The sequence below is a fragment of the Tupaia chinensis genome, unplaced genomic scaffold (genome assembly GCF_000334495.1).
Source record: "Tupaia chinensis unplaced genomic scaffold, TupChi_1.0 Scaffold145208_1, whole genome shotgun sequence".
In the NCBI taxonomy this organism is placed as follows: Eukaryota; Metazoa; Chordata; class Mammalia; order Scandentia; family Tupaiidae; genus Tupaia; species Tupaia belangeri.
This window is the reverse complement of record NW_006205068.1, coordinates 991306-1004775: the sequence shown is the minus strand read 5'-3', so window position 1 is coordinate 1004775 and position 13470 is coordinate 991306. Positions and strand designations below refer to the sequence as shown.

Here is a 13470-nt window from a genome sequence, read left to right as displayed (position 1 = left end):
CCTGGGATCACTCCCTCCCCAACCCCAGGTATTAATGATCAGCTGATAATTTACATCTCCTCTAGAAATAAACCTGTCGGAATGTATCTATGTAAATGACTAATGACAAAGTTTTCTTTCCCAATGTTTCATTTTAAAATCTAAGTGTATAAAGGGAGACTAGTATAATGACCTCCAAAGTACCCATCCCCTAGCTTCAATGACAATCAATACTCTACCAATTTTATTGCATCCGTCTCTATGTATTTTTTTAAAGAAGTATTTTATTGAAATTTATTTATTTATTTATTTTAATTTGACCAGAGAGGGTCAGAGTCAGAGTGAGAGGGAAGTGAGAGAGAAAGTGAGAAAGCAAGCCACCAGGTCCGAGACTTGAACCATAGTCAGCCATGTGGGAGTCCAGCGGCCTTAACCACCACACCACCTGCTGGCCCCCGTCTCTATGTATTTTTGTTCCTTTGATTCCCTGGAGGTGCTTCAAGAAAATCCCAGATTATGTAATTTCATCCATAAATACTTTAAGAACTATCTCTAATAGATTATAGTTCTATACTTTCTTTTTTGTCATTTGTTTTCTATAAGGCACATGTGCTCCCTGGAGACAGACAAAGGGGAAGGAAAGACAAAGGGGAAGGGAGTGAGAAATCACTCCAAGGGGGGAATGAGGGGTGGGGAAGGCATTGTTATAGTCTAGGTTCCCATGTCCTTGGGCAAGGTCCTGTGACTAGTGATTATGTCTTAAGGCATCTGCGGTAGTAAGAGAAAACAACTTTTTAATCATAGGGAAGAAGATATAAGAGTTCATAATGGAGGTACCCAAGATGTAGTCACTCCTGCTTCATTCCCCCCTTCTCTTGGAGGTGCTCCTCTAAGATGGAGTTGCGCCTGTTTCAGCACAACCCCTTTTCTTCCATTCTCCTCTCAGGATTTTGGGCATGCATGCACGTGCACCTAGAGTGTTTTTCAAGTTGCAGCGTCTGAGACACAAACTGCATGGTTGGCCATGTGGGATCCAACCACTTAAACCTCTGTGCCACCTGCTGGCTCTAGAGTTTTACACATTTACTGAGAAAAATGAAGAGCAACTCTCTAACATCATCTCTTGTCCAGTCCATGTACAAAAGAAGTCAGCTCTTCTCAAGCAAAAATGAGTGGGGACCAGCAGTTAGTGTAATGGCTATGTTGCTGGACTCCCATGTAGTAGACTGCAGTTCGCGTCCCGGACCCGGTGGCTTAAAACTCACGCCAGGCGTGTGTGCATGCGTGCCCGAGATCCCGAGAGGAGAATGGAGGAGAAGGGATTGCGGCATGGCCATCCCCCCTGGGGGGTGATTTCTCGCTTTCTATCTCTCTGTCTCTCTCTGTCTGGCGAGTGCACATGCCCTATAGCAAAAACCTCTCCAAAAAAAAAAAAATAGAGTCTTCTATCAAGTAAAAATGAGTGGATTAAAATGACCCTCACTGTTGGCAAAAAAGAGACACATGTTTCCCTTGGAACCAGGCTGAGCTCCTGGCCCACAAGAAGACACTGAGCTCTTTGAAGGCTAGGAAGAGTCTGGATGCCCCCACCCAACAGTGTCTACAGAGAGCGCCTGCGAGGGTAGGGGTTCTCAGTGCTACAGCTGTGGCTTTCTGTGATAAAAAGTCAAAGTACGTCAGAGCCATATGGCCTTTCATGGTGTAGCCCCATTGGTTCAGAGGGTAAACCGAGGCCTGGAGAGTGGATGTGACACCTCCAAGGTACATTGTGCATCAATGTCACGGCCAGGATTGGTGCCCCATGCTGAGCCTGGCTGCCTGTGTTTAGAGAAAGAACACATTCGTATTTGGCAGTGTACAAGGAAGGCCTGCAGGCAGCTGGGATACACTGGTATCCCCTTTCTTTGGCATGGGGCCATACAGATCTCTGCTGAAAACGGACCTTCCCAGAGAGCAGAGGCTCATGCACTTACAATGTTTGCAGAGGCCTGGGCTCCCTGGGGACAGCTCCTTGGGGCAAGAGGCCTGCAAGTTCCAGTCTGACTGCTGGTTGTGTTTAGGCCCGTGGCACTGCTGGCCCTGCACTTATGCCCCGATGTGTATCCCGCCTGGGTGTGCAGTACGGGCCACTGCCCTGGGCACATCTGGGGAAGAGAAGGGAAGCCGACACTTCCCAGGCCAGTGAGCACAGGGAAGAGTGGACACATTGTTTCCTTGAGCATCTCCAACAGCCCCATTAGATAGGTGTGGGTTTCACAGAATGGTAAATGAGGAGGAAGGAGTTCATCCAGGGCCACACACATGCCTGGGGTGGCAGCCAAGGTCTGTCGACTCCTGAGTCCCCACATGCATTCCTTACACCTGTGTCCTCATTCCCATCCTGGGGTCGAGGCTTCGGGAGGGGGTAGATTTTTCCCAATACCATTTACCCAGTTCACTGAGACAGTGAGACACGTTCCACAGCCTTCCTAAAAGTGATGGAATTCCACTAAATGAAGAACTCTTTTCCCCCTCTTGGGAGCCACTTAATATCCTGAGCAGCTTGCCAACTCTTGTAAATTTCTGTAACTTGCTCATCTGAAAGAAAAGAAAACTAAGGCTCAGAGGGAGGAAGCGACCTGCCAGGGGTTAGGTAAGGAGTCAGTGCTAATGTGGAACTAGAACCAGGCTCCTCAACTCCCCATTCATTCCCCAGTTCATTCAGCAGAATTTATTGAGCACTAACAAGGTGCCAAGTATACTTCTAGGCCCTGGGACAGGCGGTACACAAAACAGAGTCCTTCCTTTCAGGGAGCTGACCGCACTGGAGGTCAGGAGATAGAGAAATAGAAACTTGTCAGGTGGTGATGGGCACTGGGGACAGAACGAGACAAGCAGGGAGGGTAACGTGGGAACGAGATTGTAGGTTGGGCAGCTGGAGGCCTCTCTGTGGGGTGACCGATGAGCAGAAACCTAAGGTAGGCACCCAGCTCAGATATGGGGAGATGCCCTTCTCTTCCCACCACATCATCCCTGTCTTCCTTTTCTACTTCTGTCTGATGAAACTTTGTTTAATAAACCCAGAAAAAGATCTTCACTGCCATGTAAGGACCAGCTAAGAGCAAGAAGGGATGAGGAGGAAGGAAAGGCAAGCATGGCTATTGCTGGAGAAAGAAAGAAGAACCAAAGGCCTGCCACGGGGTGGGGTCCAGAGAGGACAGAGGGCGTTCCCATAGAAACGATCTTGCAAGGGGTTGTGGGTAATGCCAGAGAGATGGCTGGAGCAAAGAGCCTGGCATGTAGTAGGTATCCAATACATTGGCCTATATTCATTATTTAGTTTCATTTCCAGGATTCAGGGGTGGTCCCTAAACATTGTAATGTTCTTTGGTCTCCCTGTTCAGAGGAGAACACGCTCCATGTGCCCGAATTCAGCTTCACCTACCCCAGCACTATGTGGCAAAGCAGCGCAAGTCCAAGCAGGGCGCCCCTCCTGCCCTGGGATATCCGAGGTGAGTGCCTGCCCCTCTCTTTCTTGTATGGTCCTGGAGCTCCCCTCCCACCCCCAGCTTCTGGGATTCTCATGTTCTCTTCCCCTGGGGAGAAGTTGGGCTCACCGTTCACAGGTGTCCCCCATCTGTGTTGGCACTATAGTTACCCCTGTCTCAGAGGACTCTGATGCTTATGGGAAGGGAGGGACTTGCCCAAGGTCACTCAACAATGAGGGGAGAGCCAGGACTTGAACTCAAGCTTGTGTGTCTCCGAAACCCAACTCATTCTGCTGATGTGAGAGGAGACAAGTGGGATCAGCTTACTTCCCATGCTGTTTGGGTCCTAGCAAAAGCTTTCTGAACAGCCCTGGTGTAGACCTTCTCTCACCCCTCAGACATTTCATCTAGTCTTCATATGAGCTGTCTGGTCCCAGAGCGCCAGGCCAGGCTGGTGGGAGGCTGAGGACCAGCAGAAAGGCTGGGAAGGGCAGAAACGAGTGAGGAGATAGGCTAGCCAGCCAGGCCCTGTGATGGGATACTGGGAATGGAGTTGGAAGGCCAAGTAAAAGGGATGGGAGCAGGTGCCCCTGCTCAGCACAGTCATGGTGGGCTCAGAAGAGGGAGTATAGACTCAGGATGAGAAGGAGAAAGGGAGTCTTAGGGCTTGGTCCTGGTAGATGGAGCCAGACATCTAGAGGCTGGGGAGATCTCTGGGGGCAAGGTGTCAGCCTCTGGTGGGCAGGTGGGTGCCCCAGGTAAGCCCATTTCCTACGTGCTGTGTATATATGCACCTAGTTCTATATCCATCTGCTTCTTCAGAAAACATGGGGCCAGCAGGTGGCGTGGGGGTTAAGGTGCTAGACTACCACATGGCTGACCGCAGTTCAAGTTCTGGATGTGGAAGCTTACTTTCTCTCTCTGGTGGGCGCACATACCCTATAGTGAATTTAATAACAATAATAACAATAAATAAAATTAATTCTTTTAAAAGAATGATTATTATTTTCTTCTATAACTTTAGACATGTACAAATAATGAACTCAATTTATAATCAGCTTTCCAGTAGAAATAAAATGAGAGCTACATAGAAAGCACAAATATTCTCATAGCTACATTTGAGGTAAAATGAACTCTATGTGTGTGTGTGTTTTATATATATATGTATACACACGTGTATATATGTGTGTGTGTGTATATATATATATATTTAGATTAGTGCCATAGGGGAGATACACTTGCCAGAGAGAGACAGAGAGGGAAAGCGAGAAATAACCCCACCCCTGGGAATGTCCATAATACAATCCCCTCTCCACCACTCTCCTTTCAAGAGTTTGGACATGCAGGTACATGGGTCCAGAGTGTTTTTTTAAGCCTCTGGGGTCGGGCTGTGGAGTCACACATGTGGGCTCCAAGTGCTTTAACTACCATGCTCCCTTCTGGCCCTATACTTATTTTATTTAGTTCTGTACGTAATTGATGTAAACTTTTAAAAATCTTTATTTATTTATTATTTTTCTTCAGTTTGGTTAGAGAGAAACAGAGAGAGAGAGGAAAGTGAAAAAGCAAGATGTCAGGTCCAGGACTTAAACTGCAGTCAGCCATGTGGGAGCGTAGTGCCTTAACCACTATTCCCCCTGCTGGCCCCCAAAATTTTTAAGAGTTTTTTTTTTTTTTTTTTTTCTATAGGGCACGTGCGTTCATCAGATAGACAGAGACAGTGAGAAAGAAAGTAAAAAATCACCCCTGGGAGGAAGACCACACCACAATTCCTTCTCCATTCTCCTCTTGGGATTTTGGTCACACACGCCCAGCGTGAGTTTTAAGCCCCTGGACCCAGTACTTGGACCATGGTCGGCTGCATGGGAGTCCAGCAACATAATCATTATGTTATCTGCTGGTCCCAAATCTTTTTTTTTTTAATTTTATTTTTTTTTAGGTTTTTGTAATAGGGTGTTTTACTCAACCAAGAGAGACAGAGACAGAGAGAGGGAAAGTGAGAAATCACCCCACAGGAGGGGTGACCATGCTGCAATTCCTTCTCCTCCATTCTGCTCTTGAGATTTTGGATATGTACGCACACACACCCAGTGTGATTTTCAAGCTGCCAGGTTCAGGACTCGAACTGGGGTTGGCCGTGTGGGAGACGGCACCTTAACTACAATGCTACCTGCTGGCCCCTCCATTCTTTATTGATACTAAGCTCTTACTGTGCTGTACCAGTAGAGCGCACAGGTACTCCTTCCTGCATCTAGCTAGAGTGATGAGTAGTCACACTTGGATAGCAACTGCTATAGCAGACAACACAGCTCTAGAACATTCCCCAAACCAAATTCTAGTTTTCCCATTCAAAAACAGGTTTGTTTTTATCTAACTGAAAAGGACTTCTGGCAAAACAACCTCCCAGAAAAGTACTAATTTTGCACATTCATGTATCATGAAGTACCATTCTGTTATGACATTTCCAGTCCTGGGCATTGTCTTTTAAAAACAGAACACAATAATGTCAGTGCAGTGAGCCTGTCCCCACTCCTCCTCTTCCTTCTCCCTCTCCTTTTCTTCTTACATCTCTCTTGAACATCTCTTGAACAAAGAAGGATGCCAATGTTTCCTGGGTGTCTGCTAAATCCCAGGTATGGTGTAAGTCGCTCTGGCATCCATATTTGTGTCATCTTCACCCTGGCCAGAGAGGTAGGTGTTGTCTGGATCCCTTCCTGGGAACAGGAAACCCCCTCTGGCATCATTGACACTATTTTTTTCACCACCTGAACCAATCATACCGAGTCACCTGGGAAAGATGGTATAAATCAGCAATAGGCTTCCAGACCGTTTGGGAGGGCTGGGCTCAGGCAGGAGGTTCTTTCTTCTTAATCTCTGGTTCCTGCTGCTATACCTTTAACCCATACCCTCATATTACTGAGTCAAAAAGGTTAAGAACTTCCCACTAGTATGTCATTCTTTCTTTTCTTTTCTCTTTCCTTTCCTTTCCTTTCCTTTCCTTTCCTTTCCTTTCCTTTCCTTTCTCCTTCCTTCCTTCCTCTCTTTCTCTTCCTTCCTTCTTCCCCTCTCTCTCTCTCTCTCTCTTTTTTTTTTTTTTTGAGAGATTTTAGCTAAAGGGTGCTGGGGAGACAAAGTGAGAAATCAACCACCACCCCCAGGGGAGGGGGGGGCTGGCCGTGCTGCAATCCCTTCTCTTCCATTCTCCCCCTGAGATCTTGGGCACACATGCACATGCACTTGGCGTGAATTTGAAGCCACCGGGTCTAGGACTTGACCCCTGGTCTGCCATGTGGGAGTCCAGCGATATAACTGCTTTGCCATCTGCTGGTCCCAGTATGTAATTATTTTAGGGATTTTCTGAGAGAAGGGTCTCAAAGGGAATTGAAGTCCCCAAGCAGAGCACACTCAGTCACACCAGCAGTGCACAGCCAGTTCCAATGACATGTCTTCAGATGCCGGGAGGGAAGTTCCACAAGGATCCCTCTACCCTAATAACACCTGGCTAAAGCTGTTGAGTCCACTACAGAGAGAAAGTGCCTCAGAGGGGGTCCTGAGGATGAGCTTGGTGTTAAAACAACAGAAGCCAGGCCAGCAGGTGGTTAATGGCGCTGGACTCTCACATGGCCAACCACAGTTCGAGTCCCGGACCTGGTGGCTTGCTTTCTCACTTTCTCTCTCTCTGGTCAAATTTTTAAAAATAATAAAAAAATAAAAATAAATAGATCATTTGAGAAAAGAATAGCAGTGGCCAAGTTGGAAGCATGGCCTCAGGTGAGGGAGGTGAACCCCAGGTGGCTATCTGGCTCAGGACATGGCAGGGCTGGAAGAGAAAGGGGCTCTTGTGAGGGTTAAATTATATGTGGTGGGAGGCTCAGGCCAGGACCAAGGCCAGGGTATCCTCATGGGCAGAGACCCAGTCAGGCACCCCAGTTAGGGTCCAGGCTTCATCTGAGTTACCTTGACCAGACTAAAGTCTCTCTGTTTCCTCCAGGGTCTACAGACAGTGGAGGCCGACGCCACAGCCCGCTACCCCCCAGCAACCCCCGTAAACACCAGGACGGTAGTGCTAAGAGGCCAAGACGACTGAAATAAGATGTGGCAGACAGCAGGCATGCTGGGGAGGCCAGAGTCTGACCCGGGTACAAATGTCTCTGGCTCTGAAGTTAGGTGTGAGAGACGGGGACCCTGGGAGGGACGCTTTTGGGGGTAGCCCTTGTGCTGGGCCCTGTGGCTGCCTCACCTTCAGAAGAGCTGTTCAGGGTGGGTCACAGGGAAGCCTCAGGCCTTTTGTGAGCAGCTCCCAATTGCAGATGCTTTTCCAGAGGTCCCACCACATCCCGGTGCCTGCTCCATGAGAATGCCCCCAGTGGGGCCAGACACCAGGCACTGCCTATCAGCTTGACCTGCAGAAGTCACTGGGGACACCTGAGTGGCCACAGGCAGGAGGTGAGCAAGAACTTGCCCCCTACCCCCACAAACCTCGGCCAGCCTGCAGAGTGGCACCGTCTCCTCCCTACATACACACAGCTCCCGGGTATGCCAGCGTCAGGAAAGACAGACCTTTCTCCATTCCCATGACTTACCCGCCTCCGCTGAGTTCTCATGTCCCTCCCAACACCCCAGTGACGCAACGAGGGAAAGCTGGCAGCTTCTGGCAACAAGAGAGAATCGTCAGGGTGCACGAAAAGTGCACACAAAAGCCAGAAGTCACGGCTGTAAAGGTGGTCATTTCAGTAATTTTTTTGTTAGAAAAACACTTAGAAGAACTCTGAGCGCCATCCTGTGGGGAGATGGGTCATCACCATGTCTGGTGGTGTTTTTTGGCTATTGTAGTTTTTAAACTGGGCTCTCACCCTTCGCTCTTAGAGGCTCCCTTATTTGAAGGCTGCGGGGGTCAGAATCGCCTCCATTGTGGCAGGAGGCACCTCTTTTTTGTTGTGACCACTGCCTGGGCTGGTAACAGAGACGAACTCAGTGGATGTCGAGAATCGGCCTACCGCACCTCAGGAGGCAGAGAGTGTGGAGAGGTTTCCTGGCTTGCGTTGGAAGTGGCTCTTTGGGGTGTGCAAGTCTGGCACCTGGCAGGTACCCCATGAGCACAGTTGGATACCAGAACCTGGCCACCTCCTCATTGTAATACCTGCTGCCAGGGAAGACTGGCCAGGGCCTTTCTTGAAGCTGGGTGTCCCTTCTGGGTCTTCTTGAGGAATGTGGTGGAAGGGAGGAGGAGAGGCCATCTATTTTCAGGGCCTCTGCTCCCTGCTTTGCTGCAGACCTGCTGTGGGTACCACCGATCTCCATCTTTCTGGGTGGGTGGAAGCACCGAGTCAGGTCTGTGTGGAGATGGGAGGACTTTGCTTTCTCTGCTGGTCCTAGATACCCGGCTGAAACCAGCCCAGGTCTCAGGTCCTTATGTCTGGTAAGCTTCCTGACGCTTATACGGGGGGTGTGAGATGGCTTCAAGAGGTCCGTGGACATGCCCATCTTTTTATCTTAAGGACCCTACATTTAACACAATGTGGATTAGAGAAAATGTGTAACTAACCCATCAGACACTTGAGTTAATCAAGTCTACAATTAAAATGAAGTTAAACTTAAAAAGTAAGCTGCTTGAAGGGAAAAAAAAAATTAAGTCCACAGTGGCACTGGGATAAGGTAACAAGTTAAACGTGGTTTGGAGGTGTGTCGCGGCCAGGGCACACGGTCTCTCCATCTCTGGGCTGAGGTCGGGTGGCAATACCAGAAACACCCCAACAACAGTAGCTTAAACAGGGCTGAGCTCTTCTCATGCCTGGAGATGGCACTGTGGAAGATTGTGTTGTGAAATCATCAGGGACCCAGGTCCCCCTGGACTTCTGCCTTGCCCTGCTTAGGGACACGTCCTGTACGCAAGGTCACAAGGAGCCATCATATCCACGTCCAGGCCGAACCTGTGTCCTTCCACAGGTGGGGTCCAGCATTACCCCCCCACAGCCTCAGAGCCCACATGGGGAGAGAATCTTATCAGCCCAGGCTTGTTTCCGAAGTGTAATTGTCATGTCTGTGATAACGAAAATGTGCCTCTGCTGTGTCACCAGCGCTGAGCTCAGGGTCAGCGTCTGGCTAAGTGTCTTTGTCAAGGATTTCTCAGGGCTGTCAGTTTATCCTCAGCCATTGCCCAAGCAATGAGGCCATGGCCTGGGGCTGGCCAGGGAGGGTGGAGACAGGAAGTGGTTACTATCGGTCTTGGTGCAGAATGCAGGACTCCCCAGCACAGTGTGGGGGCAGGGACTAGGGAGCTGGAGGGGAGGGCAGTGGAGGCAGAAGTGCTGGCTGGCTGGCCTAGAGGGATCTCTTTCCTTCCGCAGCTCCCTATGGCTCTGGGTCTGTGCAGTGAAGTGTCTCTTCCCACTTCAAATCCACATCCACCAGAACCTCAGATTGTGACCTTACGCAGAAATAGGGTCTTTGCAGGTGTAATTGGTAAAGGAGCTCAAGATAAAATCATCTTGGATTTAGGGTGGGTGCCAAATCCAGTGACAGGTGCCCTCACAAAGAGAGGAAACAGACAGGGAAGGCCATGTGAAGATGGAGGCAGAGACTGGATTGATGTGGCCACAAGCCAAGGAAAGCCCGAAGCCAGCAGAGGCAGGAGAGACAAGGAAGGAGACTCTTGTTCCACCACATGGAGGATGGCCTGCCTGGGAGTCGGCAGAGCCTCGGTTTACCATAGAATGACTTCCAGCTGTCTCGGGCGACATCCTGCCCGCAGTGGGTTTCAGGGCCGTGGTTCTTTCCCTGTGTGGGAAAAGCTCCAGTGACAAATTCCAAGTCAATGAAAACACGATTCGTCATGCAACTAGGAGAAGAACTCGAGGGGATGGACATGGAGCTAGAAAGACATCACCCAGTCTCTTCCACCAGTCTCTGAGGAGGAAGAAAGACGAGGTTCTTTGTGTGACTCTCAGCGTTCTAGCCCTGACCGAACAGGAGACCACAGCCTGGGTGGCTTAGAACAACAGAGATGGGCTCCTTCACAGTTCCAGAGGCCGAGTCTGAGATCAAGGGGTCAGTCAGGCCGCTCTCCCTCTGAAGGAGCTGGGGAAGGATCTGTTCCAGAATTTTCTCCCGCTTCCGCTGGTTCCTTGGCCTGCAGCTGCATCACTCTGATATCCACATGGGGTTCTCCCTCTGGCATGTCTGTCTCTCCCTTCACATACACCCGTTCTTTAAAATAAAAAAAGTCATGATGTATTAAGGACCCACCCTATCCCAATATAACCCCATCTTAATCAATTACATCTGCAACAACCCTGTTTCCAAATGTGGTCTCATTCTGAGGGCCTGAGGGTTAGGACTTCAATACGTGATTTTGGGTTTGGGAGAACATAAGTCAACCCATAAGATAGGGAGAGAAAAGGCTAGAAAAAGTGACTGGTGGCCACAACTGTATTAAGTATGTTTGCCAAGCACTGAAATGCGAGTTAGATGCATTGCAGAGATTTTGTGGAATTAGTTGTGTGAATGTATTATTTGTTTTTAAAATGTCTAAGCATATACAAAGAGATTTGTTATGTTTAAATTCTTTTTTTATGTTTAAATTCTTATTCAAATGTCTAATAAAGTTTTTTTTTACTATCCCCTTATTCATGCTTCTGTAAACTATTTGTAAAAGGATTTAAAATATATCTATACATAGCTATGTAGCTATATATATAAAACAAGGTCGATTTATGTTGCTCAGGTTGGCCTTGAACTCATGATCCTCCTATCTCAGCCTCCCGAGTAGGTGGGAGTATAGGCACTTGTCACTGTGCCCAGCTCTTATACATTTATAAGAAGAGTCTGCTAGACCCAGGTGGTATATGATGACTACGTTTTCTTGGCACACTTAGGGTTAAAGCTGAGTTAAAACACAGTCAACATCTTGGGAAGTATTATTCCAAGCATCATGCTGGTAAGGAAAATGAAGCAGAGAGAGGTTGGATGATGCCCCAGGTCACACAGCTGCCAGGTTACAGACTCAGCACCCAGATCTGGTTCCTCCCACTCCCCAGTTACCTCATACCACCTTGCAGACACTGGAAACAGGAACCCTGCAGGGAGATGAGACTAGGGATGGAGTTGGGGGAAATGAGCTCACCGTTCATTGGGACAGCTCATCTGTCCATTCTCGCAGCCTTTCAGATTATCTGCCAAGAAGTGCAGCTGGATTTTCATTGTTTGCGTTCTTTTTCTTCTCTCGTCCTGTGGATGCCCATACTGATCCGGGGTCTGAAAGCTGATGCTACCTGGCTGCTCTCTTGCTTAAGCTACAATTATTTTTATCTTTCCTCTGTTGCAACTCTGGTTATGAAAGCAGAAATAATTGCGGTGGGAAGTGGACATTGAAATACCTCAAACTAAAACACAGAAACAGCCAGGCTGTGGGCCACCCTGAGAGGCTGCCACCTTACACAGGGACCTTGAGGCCCTAAAGGTGGGTCACAGCCAACAAAGTTGCTTTGGAGAAGGGCAGCCAGCCGGGGCCCACAGCTTGAAGGAGCTTGGAGCCTAGAAAAAGAAGAGACAGACGTTCCCACAGTGGAATCTCCAGGGCAGAGCTGGCACACCTCCTGGTAAGTGCTCTCCTGGCCAAGGAAGTCACCTGACTATAGCTGTGGTTTGGAGCCCAGAATGTGGATTCTGGTTACAACTGTCACCTACACAGCTGTGTGTCTTTGAACAGTTGGTTAACCACTCTGAGCCCTTTTTCTCCTTCTCTTCCCTCTCCCTCTCTTCTTACTCATCCTATTCTCCCTCTTCGCTCTCTCCTCCCTCCTCTCCCTCCCCTTCCTCTTTTTTATTTTAGTTTATTATTATTTATTTTTTTTTGGAGAGTTTTTTTGCCATAGGGCGTGTACGCTCGCCAGACAGACAGAGACAGAGAGACAGAAAGTGAGAAATCACCCCCAGGGGGGGATGGCCACGCCACAATCCCTTCTCCATTCTCCTCTCGGGATCTTGGACACGCACACACACGTGCACGGCGTGAGTTTTAAGCCACTGGGTCTGGGATGCAAACCGTGGTCGACTATGTGGGAGTCCAGCGACATAGCCATTACGCTAACTGCTGGTCCCCAGTTTATTATTTTTTAAGAGACATTTTGCTATAGGGTGTGGGCATTCACTAGACACACACACACACACACACACACACACACATATATGTATATATATGTAGAGAGAGAATGAGAAGTCACTCCCCAGGGGGCATGGCTATGCTGCAATCCCTTCTCCTCCAATCTCCTCTCAGGATTTTGGGCATGCAGGCATACTCACCTGGTGTGAGTTTCAAGCTGTCAGGTTCAGGACTCTAACTGCAGTCAGCCATGTGGGAGTCCAGCAATGTAACCATTACACCATCTGCTGGTCCTCCTCTTGTTTATTTTTTCCATAAGAGAGAGGAAAAGAGTCAGAGACAGAAATAGTCACCCCCAACAGTGACCTCGTGCTGTGATCCACCTGTCTCAGCCAGACCAAATCATGCAAACGTACATATACTACTGTGCTCAGGGAGGTCGTAGGATACAAACCCAGGACCCTGCTCACAGGAGTCCAGCTGTCACCCCTGTACCACTGCCTGCCCCCAGTTGTCTTTGTAACTGAGGATACTATGTAGCTACTTTAGAGAGAGTAAATAAAAATGTATCTGCATGTTGCCAATGTAAGAAGAGTTTTGTTCTGTTTGGTTTAAGCAAGGAGAAACTGACATGCATAAAATTGACTTTTAAAAACATTTTTTAAAATTTGGACCAGTGGATGGCGAAATGGTTACATCACTAGACTCCCATGTAGCTGACCACAGTTTGAGTCCTGGTGGCTTACAACTCATGCCAGGCACGTGTGTATGCTTGTCCAAAATTCTGAAAATGGATTGTAGCATGGTCACCCCCGCTGTGGGGGATGAGTTTTCATTTTGTCTGTCTCTTTCTGTCTCTCCAATGAGTGCATGTGCCCTACAGCAAACATCTCTCTCAAAAAATGTGCTATAGGGACCATGCAC

General features: G+C 48.5%; 1 protein-coding gene and 1 long non-coding RNA gene across 2 annotated transcripts in view; one reads left to right on the top strand and one right to left on the bottom strand.

Moving 5' to 3' along the window:
* Nucleotides 1-8175: 8175 nt before the first annotated feature.
* On the bottom strand, nt 8176-12784 carry LOC102473147 (uncharacterized). The gene is made up of 3 exons (XR_337300.1): nt 12747-12784; nt 11569-11978; nt 8176-10652 (listed from the first exon to the last, which is right to left on the bottom strand). It is a non-coding gene; the product is annotated as an uncharacterized LOC102473147 (long non-coding RNA).
* Nucleotides 11913-13470, top strand: part of CHST12 (carbohydrate sulfotransferase 12) — a 39045-nt gene continuing 37487 nt past the window's right edge. The window contains exon 1 of the mRNA XM_027768030.1: nt 11913-12043. The gene's annotated coding sequence lies outside the window, so the exon portion shown is untranslated. The remainder of the gene's footprint in view (nt 12044-13470) is intronic.